The 18,151-nt window shown below is 34.2% G+C and overlaps 1 pseudogene; it reads left to right on the top strand.

The window, feature by feature from the left end:
* The first annotated feature begins 2,057 nt into the window (after positions 1-2,057).
* Positions 2,058-10,784, top strand: LOC129074506 (Y-box-binding protein 1-like; annotated as a pseudogene).
* The last annotated feature ends 7,367 nt before the right edge of the window (positions 10,785-18,151 follow it).

The following is an 18,151-nucleotide window of genomic DNA, read 5'->3' as shown; positions in this document are numbered from 1 at the left end:
TCTGTGTCATGCACTGTTTGGAAACAGGAAGAGAAGCAAAAATTGACAAACCACGGTAAAGTGATATGCTATCGGAAAGGTTTAAAACCACTCTACCTTCTGTTTCAATTACGAGTGACAAGCTAGGCATAAAACATGTCATAGGAAATGTCACTTGCTGGATTAATTTGTCTCACCTCTGTTGAAAAACAGCAGTCCATATCAAGATTCTGATATCTGTTGCCTAGAGAAAATGTAAATCAAGTTGTTACAGTTTTGAGCATATTTATTATCCCAAATAAAAATGTTAGTTAATGGGAAAAAGTTATGACACTTTTCATGAAGTTAAAAAAAGAAAATAAGCAATTTGTGAAATTATCCAATCAATTACGGTTGTGATAAATAAAGCACAATAATATTCTATAATACAACTAAATTCTGTTTTTTTAACATATAGAAATTTCTCTGATTATGAAAAAAATATAACAACAATGGCATTAAGAATAGTTCCAAGAAGAGAAACTAGAATGAGGAAATGAAAAAAGCTTGGAGAATTCGAGATGTATATCTGGAGGATCAAACAAGTTTAGTGGAACAAAAGTGAAATTTCATAAAGTGTACTTTTAGGAAATAATACCAAAAAAATAGCTAAGTACAGTTCATGAGAGATGATGAATGTCACAATTAAGAGCTACTACGATGCAGCTCTGAGCCTTGTGAAAAAGAGAGTGAGGGGAAGAAGTTGAGGGGTCAGAGTCTTAGATTGCAGTTTGGTTCTCTGGTGTTCAGCAAGGTTGTTGAGGAGTTTTCAAGGCAAGAGGAGGAGTCTTCTGTCTCCCAAGAAGGAGCCTTAGTATTGCTGCCATGTTCAGGCATCAGTGTGGAAAAAATATCTTTGCTTCAATATGCAGATAAATCTCAAAATCCAGCAGCCTTGATGTCCATCAATTATGCTTTTTGAGGTCAAAGATATCAATGAACATATTTATGGCAGCCACAGAATACTTCTTATTGTTTAAATCGCTATTTCCCAGTAAGCAGGAGGAATAGGATCACAAGGAATGCACTATTGTTGAATGCTTCTGAGAGGTCTAGAAGAAAAAGATGAAAAAAAAAAAAAAAGAGACCAGATTCAGTGAATAACATGCCATTCTTGTTTACCTGTGACGATGATTACGATAAATAACTTACCTTCATTTATCTTATTTAATTGCCATAATAACCACAAGAGTTAAATATGTTATTCATTCTGCTTATGAGGCATGGCAGCTTGGTAGGATTAATTAAATTTTTTAGTCCTTTGTTAAGTAGCAGGGTCTGGATTCAAACACATGTCCTTAGGACATCAGAACCTATTTCTTAATCATTTCTATTTCACAGAATTTGTGAATTTCTCAAAACCTGTGTTAGCTGATTAAGGAGTTAAGAAGTGAGTAGCTGGTGAAAAAATAAAGCAACTGGAAAACTACTTTTGAGAGGATTTGGGGTTAATAAGAAAAAGGAAGAAAGCTTCCGAGAGTAACAGGATCAAAATCGTTCAGTTGTTTTCAGAGTGGCATATATCTCCTCTCTCCAGGCTTGCTTTATTGCACTCTTTGCCCATTTAGGTGTGACTTCTAACCTCTTGCCAATATTTGCTCTCCTCTGTTTTTCTTCTTTTTTCTGTCTGTGCTCAGACTCTGCCCATTTCAAATATCACTAAATTTAATATGAACCAGAGCCTTCCACTAGACTGTTTAACATTATTTAAAACTTAACATCTTTGTACCTTAATGAGATATTCACATCTTTTACCAGAAAGTGAGGGTTGTGGTTTTATTTTTCCATTATTATATAATTTTTTGTAATGCAATTTGGAGCAAGATGCATTGTCTTTCTTCCTTAATACAGTGAAGAATCGATGAGGTTTTTTTAGTACATGTCGTTTTTAAAGAAAAGCCCAAGACCTAATGTCAATGCAAATTTTCACCAACTAAGAATAAACTGGAAGGAAAAAGTCTTCTGTAGCAGACTCATGACAAGGAGGCAGAATTTGAGGAAGACACTGGGGATTGTAGGAGAGAATGTCCTTTGGGAATATGAAGGCTGAGGCCAAAAATATGGGAGCTAAGATCCAGAGCTTTTTATGGTTTCCTGTTGCCAGTCAAGACTTACTCCAAGTCAGGTAGTGTTGGCATAAAGCAGGTAAGTTGGCAGGATCGGTGCAATTGGGGGTTGCCTACCTCATCTATCTCTCCCAAAACCCAGCACAGAGAACAGCCTCAGGAAAGGGAGATTCCTACTCAGGAAGGACTGGGGCCTTTACCACTATCACTTTGAACTTGTTCTCGGCTGAATAATCTGAAACATAAAGCAATGTAAACAGATATTTTGAGGGAAAACCTAATGGTTTCGAAACAATAGGATAAAAAATAAATGCAATTGTTAAGAAAATATAAAGTTATATTTAAAAAAACACCTCCTATTGTTTCATACAAGAAAACTTTATTTTTATAAAACAGTCCAGTGCCTTTGCTGCTGACAGGAGATTGCTCTACATGATGACTGACAGATCTGGCTGTTGTCTGTGGCTCCCAAGGCTGTCATGCTTCTCTGCATAAAGCCACACAAGAGAAAAGCATGGGTGATGATGCACAATTTACTTTTATGGATGTGGTCTAGAAATAGTATTTTTACTTTTACTCTCAGCCCCTTGGCTAACATGATACACCTAAGTACAAAGGATGCTGTAAATGTGTGGCCAAAACAGAGGGAGTGACTTTGGTGATCAGCTGCCGGTCTCTGCCACAGAGAGGAAGAAAATAATATTTTAAAGCTGTCAGCTACAGTGTGTAATCCTTTTTAAGCCAAAACTTTTATGAGTTAATGGAAAATGTTAATGGGCATTTTGTTTTTGCAAAAGAAAAGCTAAATCACATGCTGTCATGGAGTTATTCAAGATAAACTACTCTGTACAAAAATTTAAAAGTTTGTCTTAATTGTGGATTATCTGCATTTCTGCAGTTTATTAAGATTTTGAATGAAGGTGGGCAAGGGGGTGAGAGTAGAAAATAATGTTTTTCTTCATCACTGCAGTAATCAGGAGAAGATGGAGGTAGAAGTCAGTTTCCAAACATCACCATTGAGGGAGAGAAACTGGTCCTTGCCATCTGACAGCCAGAGAATGGACAACACGGCGAGAGAGAGCCAGAAAGACTCGTCCTGTAAAGACTCATCATTTGCGGTATCCAGGAGAATTTATCGCCCCTGTCTGCTGCTAACATTTTCTTTTCTGAGCTGTAATTTCTTCCTGCTATCTCCAAACTTTCATTAAAGTTAGGTTCAAAGTTACAGCTTGGACTAAGAGAAGTTTTGTGGAATTAAAGGGAGAAATTTGCTCTGTGTTGGGAGAGAAGAATTATGGACAGACTGAGGGCAGGCTGGGAAAGCAAGTAACTAGATAATCTGCTGGGGCCAGAACACAAATGATAGCCCTTTGGCCAGGGGCTAGATGTTTGTGGTCTGGAAATATTTAGAGACTGGAACTCAATTAAAACCTTAAGCTTTCTGTAGCAATGCATTCTTAAAAATAATTTTACACATTCTTAGAAATATTTTTCTTATTTATGAAAAAGGGCTTGTTCTTTAATACTGCAATGTCTAGGAGACATTAGAGTTAATATATAAGAGAATATAAAAACCTGATTCCAGTCCTATTATTGGAGTTAATTTTCTCTGTGAAATTTGACAACAAACTGCATGGCTCTGGCTGTATTTACTTCAAATAATGGAATAATGCCTAATTCATACTTTGTTTTCAAGTATTTTAAGGCATATAAATGTTCCTTAGGAGTTCTGAAGTACTGCACAAATATAAAGGATAAACATTTATGCTGAAAATCACAAATATTCCTATATAATATTTGATCATCTAATATAATGGTCCATTTTCTTTTTTATATTCTTTGAATTAGACAGTTTCTCTATCCCTGCATCATGGAAATCATTAACATTTTAATGCTGAATGAAAGAAATTTTGGCCTGGAAATACTTGTATTTTTTTTTCCTTAGTTGTCTCAGATTAAAAAAAGAAGAAAGAAGTTGGCTTATCTTTGCTATAGTGGGAAAAGTTCATCTATGGTGAACAACTAGACTAAATAGTAGAAGTGTGAATCAGAATTGTATCCAGCTTGTCTGAAAAGTTAACATCTACTCAAAGCCATAAAAATAATTTGAATTAAAACAAGAAACTTGCTCTTACCATGTTGCTCTGTATACTTTAAAGTCAAAAGCACAAAATGTTCATTTACAAACATTTTTGAGTTATCAAAATGCAATGCAAAAATATGATACTTAGGTAGAAAAGATCATATTAAAAAAAACAGGAGTCTCAAAAATTTAAAATGTGAAGATTCCAGAAAAAACTACAAAATAATTTTTAAGTATATTATTTGATTGACTGAATCTATTTCCTATGAAGTATAACAGAAATGCAATATAGCACACTTCAACACAGCTTTTAGTAAAAGATGTGAGTGGTAAGTTCTTTCTGGAGAGTAGTATTTGTAGGGTGGAGTATTAGAGGGTGTGTTTATAGGTATGGATTTAAGTAGTAAGTACCACTTCTTGATAAACTTTGGAATATTTTTGAGTCATTTGGCATCTCTGGAATTTTTATTACAATGATAACTCAATGGATATAAAAATATACATATAACTTTATATCTTTCTTTTTTTAAATGTAAAACTAATTGCAGTAAAAAAAAAATCAGTTTAGCTATATAAAAGTTGGCTTTGAGGTGAAGCCGAATAAGCAAACTGAAAGCCCAAATTAATAAATTTACAAAAATCAAATATTCACCTCAATTATAGATAATTTTATTAGCAAATTAAGCCATTAATTAAAGAGGTGCTAATGGGTAAACTTGATTTCTACAAGTTTATAATTTCAGAAATTATGAGGCCTTCTGTTCCATTTTTGAATTATGCCTCTCTGGCCCTGCTGGTATTCACTATGCCTTCTATGTGGACTGCAGGTATTCAAAATTCAGTATTTTGACTTTAGGATATTTACTGATTCTAGATAGCATCAAAGTTCACTGAAAAAGGAGAAGGCAAATTGGAACAAAACGTGACAGAAATTATGTTGGCTCCTTTATGGAAGGGGATTTCAAGTAAAGGATAAAGTATTGGGAGGGGAAAAAAGGAACATAGTTTGTCCAATAAAAGGATGTTATCCATTTTCACTTATGAAATATGATGCATATTACATCAGATCAACAAAAAATGATGCCTGAAGTTTTACCAAACTCCTTTCTTTGTGTTAAGACAAAGGTTTTAATATCCAACATTAATGATTGATATCTCTGGTTTAGTGCATAATTCATATCATTTCCCAAGCAGAGACTCTTATACTGCGAAGGAGCTAAAGAAACACGTGGAAGCCTAAAGGAAAATTGAAGAGAGAGTAGCATAAAGTAGGAACAAAATTCTACCTAAAGGAAAAAATATTCTTTCTAATTCAGTTTCCTCTAGAAGTATCAGTAAACAAATTGGATTAAACTAACAACTAATATTTCTGGGCTTAGCAAGCTTTACTTTCTCTCTTTCTCTTTTATTTTAAGGGATAGTAACCAAACAAAAATCCAAAAATATTTGTTAACCTGGAAAGATATCTTCCTGATTGATAATATTGCACACAAAATTCAAATTCTTGGGTATCCCCTTTTTCAAGAACATGAACATGTTTAAAGAAGTATGTTTCTAGAGGTGCAGGCAAAGAAATCTCACAATAGGCAAACTTGTTTAAAAATACTAATTCATTTTGCAAGAGTGGTAGAATGTAAGTAGGCTTTAGGACAAAAGGGAGGGAGGGAGGGAGGGAGTGAGGGAGGGAGGGAGGGGAGAGAAAGAGAAAGAAAAAGAAAGAGGAGGGAAGGAAGGAAGGAGAAGGAAAGAAGAAAGAAAGAAAGAAAGAAAAAGAGAGAAAAAGAGAAAGAAACAGGTGCTTTCCTCTGCAGAGATCTTTTCTCACCACTTGAGACAGTGCCCCCATCCTTGTCCACTAGCTTCGCCATGCTCTCTTCTGATAATCACTTTACTTTTCAAAATTCTCATTATTTAATCACCTCTTATAAGAAATGTACTTAGTTACCCTTTCCCCAGTCTAGGCTGTTGGTCTTTCCTGAATCTTCTGTTTCCCCAATAGACTATGAATTCCATAAGAACAACCACTATATTTTAGAGTTATATATGCTCAGTTCCAGAATTGTGGTTGGCATGAAAAATGCATGATCAAGGTTAAATATATAAATAAAAATTAATTAATATGCTTTCAAATTCCTCCCCATACAAATCTCTTTTATTCTTCAAGATCTATTTTTAATTCCCTTCACAGACAATTTCCTCTTTTGGCACTTTACATATATCTCTACCATCATACTGGTTCTATTTCATGATGTGGCCAGTTAACTGTATTCATACTGAACTGGAAATATTAATGGGTTTTCATTTTTTTGTCTCCTACAGGTACCTAGTAACAGTACATAATAGACATCCCAGATATACCTAAAAAATGAGGATGAGTAGCACAAACGAAAATTGTGCATGCACAAGAGTTGTTTCCAAATTGACAATTTTTATATAATTTGCCTCAAAACAAGAATTCACAGAATAAGCTTGGGCCAATGTTGTATTTGAGAAGAAGTGTTCATGAACATGATGAACTTACCTACTTGTATATGTAATTCTATCTTTTTTGGTTTTATATCTTTTGAAGTTATACCTTATTAAGTGTATGTCAACTTAGCATCGTTATATATTTCTGGTGAAAAAAAATTTCATGATCACATGGTGATCCCTAGCACAAAGTCAAAGTCCAATCAGTAGGGCAGAAACCACAGTAAGTGATTCAGAGATAACTTATTACCAAGAATTAAGTTACATGGGAATGACAAGAGGCCAACAGGGGATGCTGAGGCAGCCCATGAATTAGCAACAGAAGGAAGCCATGGCCATGTTAGATTAGAGGGAGGGAGGCAGGAGCTGAAGGTACGTGAGCTCAGGAGCCAGGCGGGATCTGTCCAGTCAGACCGTCAACTAAGGGAAGAAGGGACTGCTGGGGACACATAGCCCAAGATACAGAGAGTGGTTGAAACACCCTAATTCTTTCTTTTCTGTCTACCTCAGTCAGTTGTTGATGTCGTCCTTTGGCCAGGTAACAGAGCCTGCAAGGACCAGATCCCTGTATCAGTCAATGGGCACTGTCAGAGAGAATGAAGAATGGATCCAAGAGAAAACTGGACAGATTTAAGCACCTCTTTCTTATTTCTAGTGCAAAATATGAAGCATATTTTATTGATATTAAAATTATTATTTTGGTAAATTTTTGCTTGGCATAGTTTTTCATCATTTTACATTCAGCTGGTTTTTATTCTTATTTTAAAAGTAGATTTTAGCAAATAATACCTCATTGGATTTCTTTTATTCTTTCTCTGGAATTTTACTCTGTAGCTAAAGCATTTTTATTTTTCACAATATTTGAATTTATTTATACCATCATTTTTATCTACTTTCCATGTACTCTGCCTTCTGTGAATTTATTTTCTCTAGCTCTATTTTCTTTTACATTAAATGATTTTATTTTAACATTCCATAGTTTTCCTCAACTGCATTGGGAGTTTTACGTGGTATTCACTTCTTGGTTACACTGGAACATTTTAAATACTCAAAATATAAATGTAAAATTACCATTTAATCTTTGTCTCTCTTTTAATGTCAAAATCTAAAGTTATTTATCTTTTAACCATTGCTGCCTAAAAATGAAAGAATCTTAATTCCAATTGCAATCTCATCTGATTTATGTACTATAGTTATCAGCTATTAGTTTTAGGTTATTTTAACCCTACCTAATACTAATATTTTTATTTTACTTAGTATTTCTACAGATAGAGCCAAATGCTTATCAATGATTTTCTACTCTTTATTTCTTTATGAATCTCAGATTTAATTTCTCATTTCTGAAAAGCATTTTATACAATTTTGGTGTCAAGCTTAGAGATTAAAATGTCTATGTGTAACTTGAATTTCTACACTTAGTTATAGATAGCCTTTTCCTCAGTCATCCCAATTTCCTGTAATCATTTATATTGGCAGAACATAAAGTAATGATTAATGTCATATTTTGCAAAAAGCAGCTTACATAGCATCTTTCATTTAAATAACAGACTTTCCATTAATGACTGTTTTGTATTAGACTTTATTTTCCTCCCATAGAGAAAGCTAAATAGGACAATTAAGAAAAAATAATTTAGTAGCCTCTAGTATTTCAAATCACCAGGGAAGAAAAAGTGGTCCATTCCTATCATTATAGTGCAAATATCCATTTGTGCTTTAACTGGCATGAAATCACAGAACAGAGTATTTCACTTAAACCAGAATCTACTGGGATTTTCATATGACAACCCTCTGGGTAGAATTAAGATTCATGCAAGTGAGCTATTAAATACAATTAATCTTTATAGATAATTGCAATTGTTGCACTGGCTATGTCTCAGGATAGGTAATAAGAGATAATTTGGGGATTATGAGTATTGTCATTTTCTATACTGGTAGTAGAGATAGTTTACTACTAAATAAATTATCCTTCTCAACTGTGTCTTTTACCTATCAATACAACACACAATAAATAAATCTAGAGAGGAAAGGCTACAAGGTAATTTAGTGTGTTAAATCACCTCTAATCTGGACATAATTTACTTCAGAGGCAGTGTCTACCTAATAAAAACAGTGCATGAGTATGCACCAGTTATTCCTTATTCTTCATCATCATTTTAGTGTTTACAAAATGGAAGGGATGCTTTAGTGAAAACTATGTCTTTTCATTTTCAGGTAGTTTGGCCTGAGGTACACAAAAACATTACAAAAAAGATTTACAAGCAATCAAGTTATACTTTGACATTGGGAGTTTAAAAATAAAGTGTTTATAAGGCAATATATTTGGTTCTTAACAGAGTGGTACAGATAATTTCATCAAGTATAACTTTCTTTTATTCACATATATTAAATGACATAATTATTACAGATTCATGTACTATAAATACTATAATTAATTTCATTTACTTGTCAAGATGTATTGATACAAAAAAGAATGTATAGTAGTTATATTTTAAAATTTAACGCTATTTTTATAGGGCAAATACGTAGTTTAATAGATATTTTGTGGTTTATCCAACATTTCAGTAAATTACATGGTCAATAAAGTACACCTGGAAGAAAATAATAAATTAGAGAATACACAGATGGCAGCTACAATCTTTACTTATATCATGCTCTGACAAGTGGCAGAGAGGGTTATACATCTGATATGTTTAATAAAGTAATACATGGGTTTTCATACCAATAATATGAACTTCTGTCATGATCAACTTCATTTTCCTTCAATGTCAAAGTTAGTTCTAAGGGTATCTTATAATGAGGTGTCCTATAATTTATTGTCCCTTCAATTTTTTATTTATACGTTTCTCTTTTCAAGTATCTAAGTAGAGTCAGTCAAAATCCACATCCCAAACAGTGACCTGAGATGGTCTTTAAAGTTTAAAGATGTGACTGGCAATGTCCCTTTAGACAGCAATAAGACACTCACCATCTGTTGGATTATATTTTAGTTTGATTGAAAATGGAGATTTGCCACGTGGGGAAGACTCGTTTTTGTCAAGACTCATTTAGCTACGCTTTTTAAGTTAAGAGGCCGAGTTTGAGTTCGATCGTCAGCGAGAGAGAAGAACGGGCTCCAGAGAGCCCTGAGCAGCCGTACTGCTTCTGGACTAGTTACCATCACACCCGGGTGGAACTGGAGCTGCCAGAGCCTGACCCTAGTCGCCATGTCCCCATCCCTGATGGCCGATATCCGGCAGCTGCCTGCCACCCGCATCCTCGGCGCTACCGACACCAAGCTCAGCACTGCGGGAAGAGGCTGCTGGGAGCCTCACATCTGCAGCGCCTGCCGGGCAGAACTAGGACATCAAAACAAAGGTTTTAGGAACAGTAAAGTGGTTCAATGTAGAAACCGGATATAGCTTCATCAACAGGAATGACACCAAGGACGACGTATTTGTACACTAGACGCAATAAAGAAGAATAACCCCAGGAAACACCTTCACAGTGTAGGAGATGGAGAAACTGTGGGATCTGACGTTGTTGAAGGAGAAAAGGGTGCAAGGGCAGCAAATGTTGCAGGCCCTTGCGGAGTTCCAGTGCAAGGCAGTAACTAGGCTGCAGACCATCACTATTATAAATGCGCTATCCTCGTCCTGGGGTCCTCCACGCAATTACCAGCAGAATCACCAGAATAGTGAGAGTGGGGGAAAGAAAGAGATTGGAGAGTGTCCCCAAAGGCCAGGCGCAGTAGCGCCTGCTGCCTGCGTTGGTTCCCGTGTTACTATCTGCGGAGACACTGCGGGCTTCCCCCACAGCATTCCACACCTCCTGTGCAGGGAGAAGTGATGGAGGGTGCTGACAACCAGGGTGCAGGAGAACGAGATAGACCAGTGAGACAGAACATATATCAGGGCTACAGACTACAATTTCGCAGGTGTCCTCCTCACCAATGACGGCCTCGAGAAGGTGGCAGCGAAGAAGATAAGGAAAATCGAAGAGGTGAGACCCAAGGTTAACAGCAGTCTCAACATCACTACCACTGCAACGTCAGTTACTGACACAGACACCCAGAAAATCCTAAACCACAAGGTAGCAAAGACACAAATGCAGCTGACCCACCAGCTGGGAATTCTCCCTCTCCTGAGGCTGAGCAAGTCAGGGCTGAGTAAATGTCTGCTTATCATCTCTGCCATTATTCAGTTTAGTCATCCAACAAGAAGAAATGGATACGAAATTTCAGCAATAAGAAAAGAACAAAAGATTGGAGCTGAAGACCTTAAGTGCTTGTCTTTTGCCTGTTTTATCTATGCAGCATGGGGTTTATGTTTTTACCTAAAGATGTCTCTTTTTTGGTAATGACATTTTTTTAATTAACCCTGGTTTTTCTCAATACACCTTCAAAAGTTTTTAAGTTGTTTCATATCTGGTCAAGTTGAGATTTTTAAGAACTCATTTTTAATTTGTAATAAAAGTTTAAAACAACATTTTTTCAAAAAGTCAACGAACTTCAAGCATCTGTTAATAAACATCTGAAATAATAATAATAATAATAATAATGAGGCCACTTACCACTGAATAGCACTGAGTCATTGTTTCAAGTACATTAGTACAATATTAAAACTTTGAAATAGTATAAAGGATATCTTGCTATCTGATCTATGGCTCACTCCAACATTTTCTGCATATGTATAAATAGCTTTATAATTTTCAAAATTATGTTATAGATTTAAAAATCAGCACAAATAATAAAATAGGGGAACAATAAAATGTCAATGAAATGTACTTAAGCTTTCTTTCTCAATTTATGTACTATAAGAATAATGTTTTCCCTGTCTTTCTTGTTAATTAGTTTCAAAGTCAGCAATCAGAAAACAGGAACTTTGAATCTCTTATAACCACAATATCAAGTAAAACTAAATACACCACCCAGAATTTATGCAGAGTAGCTGTTTGTTTTTATACAGCAGGTATACACTTACAATGAAATGTGCAGGAAGTCTTGTAGGAATTTAAAAGTTGTCATCTTATGCTTAAAACTATTCCTGTTTACTTCTCCAGAGTGAATTTATTAGTAATTCTATTTCATTTATATATGAATATCTTCTGTCTAGTATTTATTCTTTTATATTTGCAATAACTATTTATAATAGCTTCAGACATACAGTTCTGTCAAAATTATCTGAGTTTAGCAAAGCATAATTTATCAGAATACTGGGGTTCTACATAATTTATACCCACTATAAGGTTTCTATTATCAATCATAAACTGCTATAGATCCTAAAGGAACTCCCACCTCTCTGAAAAATTTACTGCTTTTGGCACTTTCAGAATAATTTCAATTTATTTAAATGTCGTTTCTTGAAATATAATGTGATCTATTTGTCTTTCAGGCAAAATCTTACTCACTGTTTTGTCTACATAATGAATGTTCAGTAGTATGGTAGTCCTGTTAAGCGACTAGTAAGTTAAATCTCAGCTTTTCCTCTGTCATTTACATATGTATTTGTTGGGTTTTGCAACCTTCCTGCAAGTTTGTCAGAAAATTGAATGCAAACAAAATTTTGATGAAATTCTAGGGCAAGGGATGCATAAACTTTTTATCTATATTTTTGCTGCAGTGAGCCATCATCAATATGTGAGAAGTATTATTTGATTTATTTTAATTGATGTTTTTTATACTTTCTTATTTCACTTTATTTCCCCCCTTCCATGATCTTCCCTTTGCATTTAACCTCCTGTCTGTCCAAATTCCCTTATCAAGATGAAGAGAACATCTTGTAATATTTGTAGTGGTTGCAGTCCGTACTGTTTAAGATGGCCAGTGATCTCAAGGCAATTTCATAGGCAATAAATGTCTGGACATTTCTTTTACAATCAGTCACAAAATGCCTTTACGATTAATATCATGAAAATGTCTCAGAGACTATTTGGTCATCATTTGATAATATTAATATTCTGTAATATTTTTATTCGTATTCTCTAAAAAGTAGTGTAACTTTTTAACATGTTGGGGAATATGTAAATATGTAAACGTTGGCTCAGGTAAGCTGCCGCACAAACAAACGTCTACATCTCCGTTCATTTCTCACATACATCCTAGTAATGGATACATTCTAAATAGAATTGGATGGGTAACGAATATAAGAATGTTAATGAATATAAAAAATAAGTATTTCCAATATTCTCAAGACTATAAATTATATGCCTGTTATAATACAAAGTCTTTGAGATTTATAATTAATTTCTAAGCTATATTATTTTTCAGACATTTAATATTTTGGTAGCTTCTCGAAGTTAAATGAAATCTCTAATTACTTCATAAGTTTTTACTATCCTCTCATGTACAGTGCACATGTTGTTCCTGAGTTTACATTCTGTAATCATAAATAACTTATGCTATCTTTAAATGACTATCAAAGGGATTCCATAGCAATCATGTTTTATAAAGATAAGTGTTATGCTTTCTAAATAATTGCATATAACTAGTGATGATTCCTTGGTTAAATACCTATTTATTTATTATTTATCTATTGTTCAAATACATTTGTCTCCATTTTCCGGTCACCACTTTCCCCTGCCCCACCACTCCCACCTCCCTCCCTCAATCCTTCCCTGCTTTGGCTTGGTCCGTGGGTCCTTTATACATGTTCCTTGATTCGACCCTTCCTCTTCTTTTCCCCATTACCCTCCTCCCTCCTTCCCTTTCATCACTGTCAGTTTGTTTTTTCTTTCGGTGTTTCCGGTTACATTTTTTTGCTTTGTTTTGTTGATTAGATTCCACTTATAGGTGAGATTGTATGGTACTTGACTTTCACCCTCTGGCTTATTTCACTTAGCATAATGCTCTCCAGTTAAATATTTAGAAACAATGACATCACTTTTCTTATTATATATCCCAAGCTCTTGCCTGGGTGTCTTCTTCTGAGGTTCCAGACACCACAGGCTATCTGCTTGGTTTCCAGATCTCCTCTCTATGGAACATCACCAGACAAGGTGACTCTCCATCAGCTAATGAGTTAGTCTGTTTCCACAACTTGTTTCAATTTCATTTTGTTTTCTTCTTTCAAATTGCTTTCACAGAATACATTCTAAAGAAGTAATTCATACTCATGTTAAAGACTGATTGATAAGCTATTATAAGGCATGATATGTAGAAATGGAGTAGAAAACTTTGGTAGGATCTGGATTTGAAGGTCTCATGACTGTGGACAAAACCTGAGCTTAAGGCTCAGTAATAATGTCAGAGGTTTGCTGCAGACTATTTTATAGATAGATGACAAAAATGGAGATGATAAAGAGTTATTCAGTTGTTAATCATATGTAATCATAAGTGAGTATTAATATAAAAAATAGGAGAATGATTCTTGCTTAGGATCTAAAATTTACTACCAATATTATTTAACATGTGGGAGAGGAAATGTAGACAAGAAGCATGAGCTCTAAAGCCAGGAAGTATGGATTTGTATCTTGAACTTACCACTAACTACTCCTTGACCTTGGGAAAGCTGTTGAATCTTTTTGTGCCTCAGCTTTTTCAACTGTATAATGAACATAAATATTGTGTCTGTCACATAGGGTTGTTGTGAGGATTAAATAACTGAATATATGTAAAGCTCTCTTGGAAGTGCCTATGTGCACTATTTGAGTGTTTTAGTTACTATTATTGCTTTGTTGCTATTTGAAGAAATAAGCATACAGTGCAAATTAACGGTTTTCATAAAATCCTGTGAAAAATTACTTAGCCCACTCTTTGAAGAACAAAATATTTTATATACTCATAATCCCTTAAGAACATGAAATACACTTCAAAAGCTACTCTTATTTAATCCAGTGTCAGTAGATACAGCCATTAACATTGTTTGAAATATACAAAATGGTAATGAAACTACACCCCTTTTTAAATAATTTAAAGCTTAATTTCTATTAATTCAGCCTGGGCTTTACCCTAATGATTTCAAGTTATAAGCCTGCATTAAGAGTTACTTTGTGTGTGTGTGTGTGTGTGTGTGTGTGTGTGTAACACATCTATATTGTTTTAACTAGAACAAGAACAAAATACATAATCAAAAAATTCAAATTTCTTAATAGTTCAGATAAGTGCAGGCACAAATATATAATCATCTCCAATGTGAAACCACTGGCTTAGCAGTTGAAATAAACATGCATATAGTGAGAACATTTCTTGTCACATGGTTCAGAGTGGACAAGTTACCTCACAAGGGATGGCTTCTTGGTATGATTAATTTTAATATAGTAACTGAAATGCATTCATACTAACCTTTGAAGTATGAAACTACTGTCTAAACTCTGACCTGAATTTGTTCTGTTTTAAATCCATTAAATAAAATTAAATGACACTGAACTTAATTAATCACACCTACCCAGCAGCAGAAAATCATGCATATAAATGGAATATTGATCTTCAAGAAGGCTGTTGATTAAAGCTGAAATAGAATTAGCCAAAGGTATATTTTGCCAGCAATGGAAGAATAATTAGCAGTAATAAACCCAGGGCTTTTAGTTTATTAAGTCCATTACAGAAGGATGTTTCACCAAAATGTTACTGAGTACTTAAAACATGTGTTAAAAGAGTGAATCATAATCTCTTTTATTCATCTGTGTGTGTGAAAAAAAATTAATGGAGAAAGACACTGGCAACCAATAAGAACTTTCTTTTGATGGCTGATATCTTAGATTATTTATTGAATTTTACTACAGCCATGTGGACATCAGTAACATTATAAAGCATTGCAGATCTCTGCTTGAACACACTTTTGTTATTTCATATAATTTGTTCTCTATGCCAAACATAGATGTCATGTTAACTTTTCCTTTTCTTTTCTTTTCTTTCTTGAAAGACTTTATTTATTTATGTTTAGAGAGAGGGGAAGTGGGTGACAAAGAAAGGGAGGGTAACATCAAGGTGTGGTTGTCTCTTACACACCCCCAGCCAGAGATGGCCACAACCTAGGCATTCCCTGAGGGGAATCAACCACTGACCTTCTGGTTCATCATAAACATGTCCACTAATTAAATATCATTTCTCTCTTTCAAATTTGACTTTTCTTGTAATAATATCTACTTGAAATTGACAAAGATCTTAGAAGAGCACATTTAATTGCTTAATTTATGTAATCTATAGAATATGTACATATGTCACTAACCTTTTATTTTCTTGTGTTAAATCACAGTTACACCAGTTCATTAATATCTACTCTGCCAGTACTAACCCGTTTTTAATAACTTTAGGAAAATTAAACATTGAAAAGGGACTATTTAGTAATATGATAGTGCATTTTTTAAAGGAATTATCCCATTAGCACTGAACTGCACGAATTGGCTAGGATTCCCTTTAATTTTTTTCTTGAGAGTTAGTTTTGTGTTTATTGACCACAGAACAAAATGATGTATCTGTGAACTTTTTAAATGATAAGCAATGACTTGTTGTTTCACTCTTGTAGCTCAGCAATTCCTACAGCAGGGTATCTGTCTCTAATTTCTTTCAATTTGGGAGTCACAGTGTGGTCAAGCAATGTGCCACGCACCTCCTGGAATATATAGTCTATAGTTGCTGTGTATAATTGTGTTGAATATATATTGCACATCTCCAGAAAAAAAAATTCACAATTCTGAGTATTGAGTAAGACTGACATTTTCACTCATGAACAACTTCTAGTCACTTATTTTTAAAAAAAAAATTCTATTTTTTTTTTTTTTGCTCTGTGATTTGAAGTAAAGTCATCCTTCATTATTTGTAGGTTATAAATTTGGGAATTCACTTCCTAGCATTTTTATTGTGTATGTTTGTGTTCAACCTGATGATTTAATATTTGTATACATTGTGAAATAATTGCTACAATCAGGATAATGAACATTACATCACATCACATAGTTACTGTGTGTGTGTGGTAAAATCAATTAGGATTTACTTCCTTATAAATTTCAAGTATGCAGTACAATATTGTTACATATTGTCCCTATGCTATATATTAGATCTTCAGAGCTTGTTCTTATGTAACTGAAACTTTGTAACACTTTATTAACATATTCCCATTTCCCCATTTCTCTAAAATCTAGTAATCGCTATTTCACTCTCATAAATATTATTAGTAACCCCCAAGTCAATACTCACAATGACCTTTTCACCTTATACTGAATGCCAAGTTTTCTTCTAATTTTTTTAAAGATTTTATTTGTTATTAGAGAGAGGGGAAGGGAAGGAGAAAGAGAGGGAGAGAAACATCCATGTGTGGTTGCCTCTCAGGCACCCCTGCTGGGACCTGGCCTGCAACCCAGGCATGTGTCCTGATTAGGAATTGGACAAGCAGCCTGTCAGTTCGCCAGCCAGCACACACTCCACTGAGCCACCCCAGCCAGGGCTCTTCTAGGTTTTTTGTGGTTTTGTAACTTACATTTCAGTTTTTATCCATTTTCAGTGTTTCCTTGTATATGGTGTAAGTTGGTGGTTTAATTTTATTGTTTTGCATGTACCTGTCCAATTTTCCCAGCACCATTTATGGAAGAGACTGCCTTTACTTCATTGTATGCTCTTGCCCTATTTGTCAAATATGAATTCACCATAAGAACATGGGTTTGTTTCTGGACTCTTTTCAGTTCCATTGTTCTATATGCCTGTTCTTATGCCAGTACCAGGCCGTTTTGATTGCAGTGGCCTTATAGTATAGTTTAATATCAGGTAGCATAATACCTCGAACTTTGTTCTTCTTTCTCCAGGTTGCTGAGGCTATTCAAGGTGTTTTTGGTTTCACCTAAATTTTTGGAATATTTATTCTAGATCTGTGAAATATGCCATTAGAATTTTAATAGGAATTGTGTGGATCTACGGATTGCTTTGAGTTGTATTGACATCTTAATGTCCAAAAGTATACAGTGTGTAAAGAAAACAATAAAACTTTCTACTTGCAGATATGATTTATAAATTGAAAAATTTAAGAATTCTACCAAATAGCTCCTAAAACTTATTGGAAAAAGCAAAAAATAGCTACTAAATTCAATCATATTTCTACATATTAATAATCAACAACTGGAAATATTTTTAAAATATGTTCTTTTTATGCTTCACAAAATACAATTTGTAGGTATAAATCAAACAAGACATATGCATGATTTCTATGCTGACCTACTGAAAATTACAAAATGCTGAACAAAGAAAAAAAAAGACCTAAATAATTGTAAAGGTATACCATGAATTGGAAGATCCAACATACTGAAGACGTCAAATTTTCCCAAAGTGATTTGTATTTTAAAAGCAATTTCTAAAAAAAATTCCAGCAAGGTTTTTTTGTTGATATTCTAAAATTTATACAGAACGGCAAAAGACATAGTATAGCCAAAATTAATTATTGAAAAAAGAATTGTATGACTCATAGTACTTGATTCTAAGTTTTACAATAAGCTATAGTAGTAAAGAAAATATGGTGTTTGCAGAAGGCTGGACATATACATTAGATCTAGAACATATTCTAGAAATAGAACAAAATAAATATGGTCAGCTGATGGTCAAAAGACAAGAGTT

This window comes from Pteronotus mesoamericanus, unplaced genomic scaffold (assembly GCF_021234165.1).
Source record: "Pteronotus mesoamericanus isolate MK-2021 breed Mesoamerican mustached bat unplaced genomic scaffold, CSHL_Meso_final contig_50, whole genome shotgun sequence".
NCBI lineage: Eukaryota > Metazoa > Chordata > Mammalia > Chiroptera > Mormoopidae > Pteronotus > Pteronotus mesoamericanus.
Note: the sequence above shows the minus strand (reverse complement) of the source record. Positions and strands in the feature narration are given on the sequence as shown.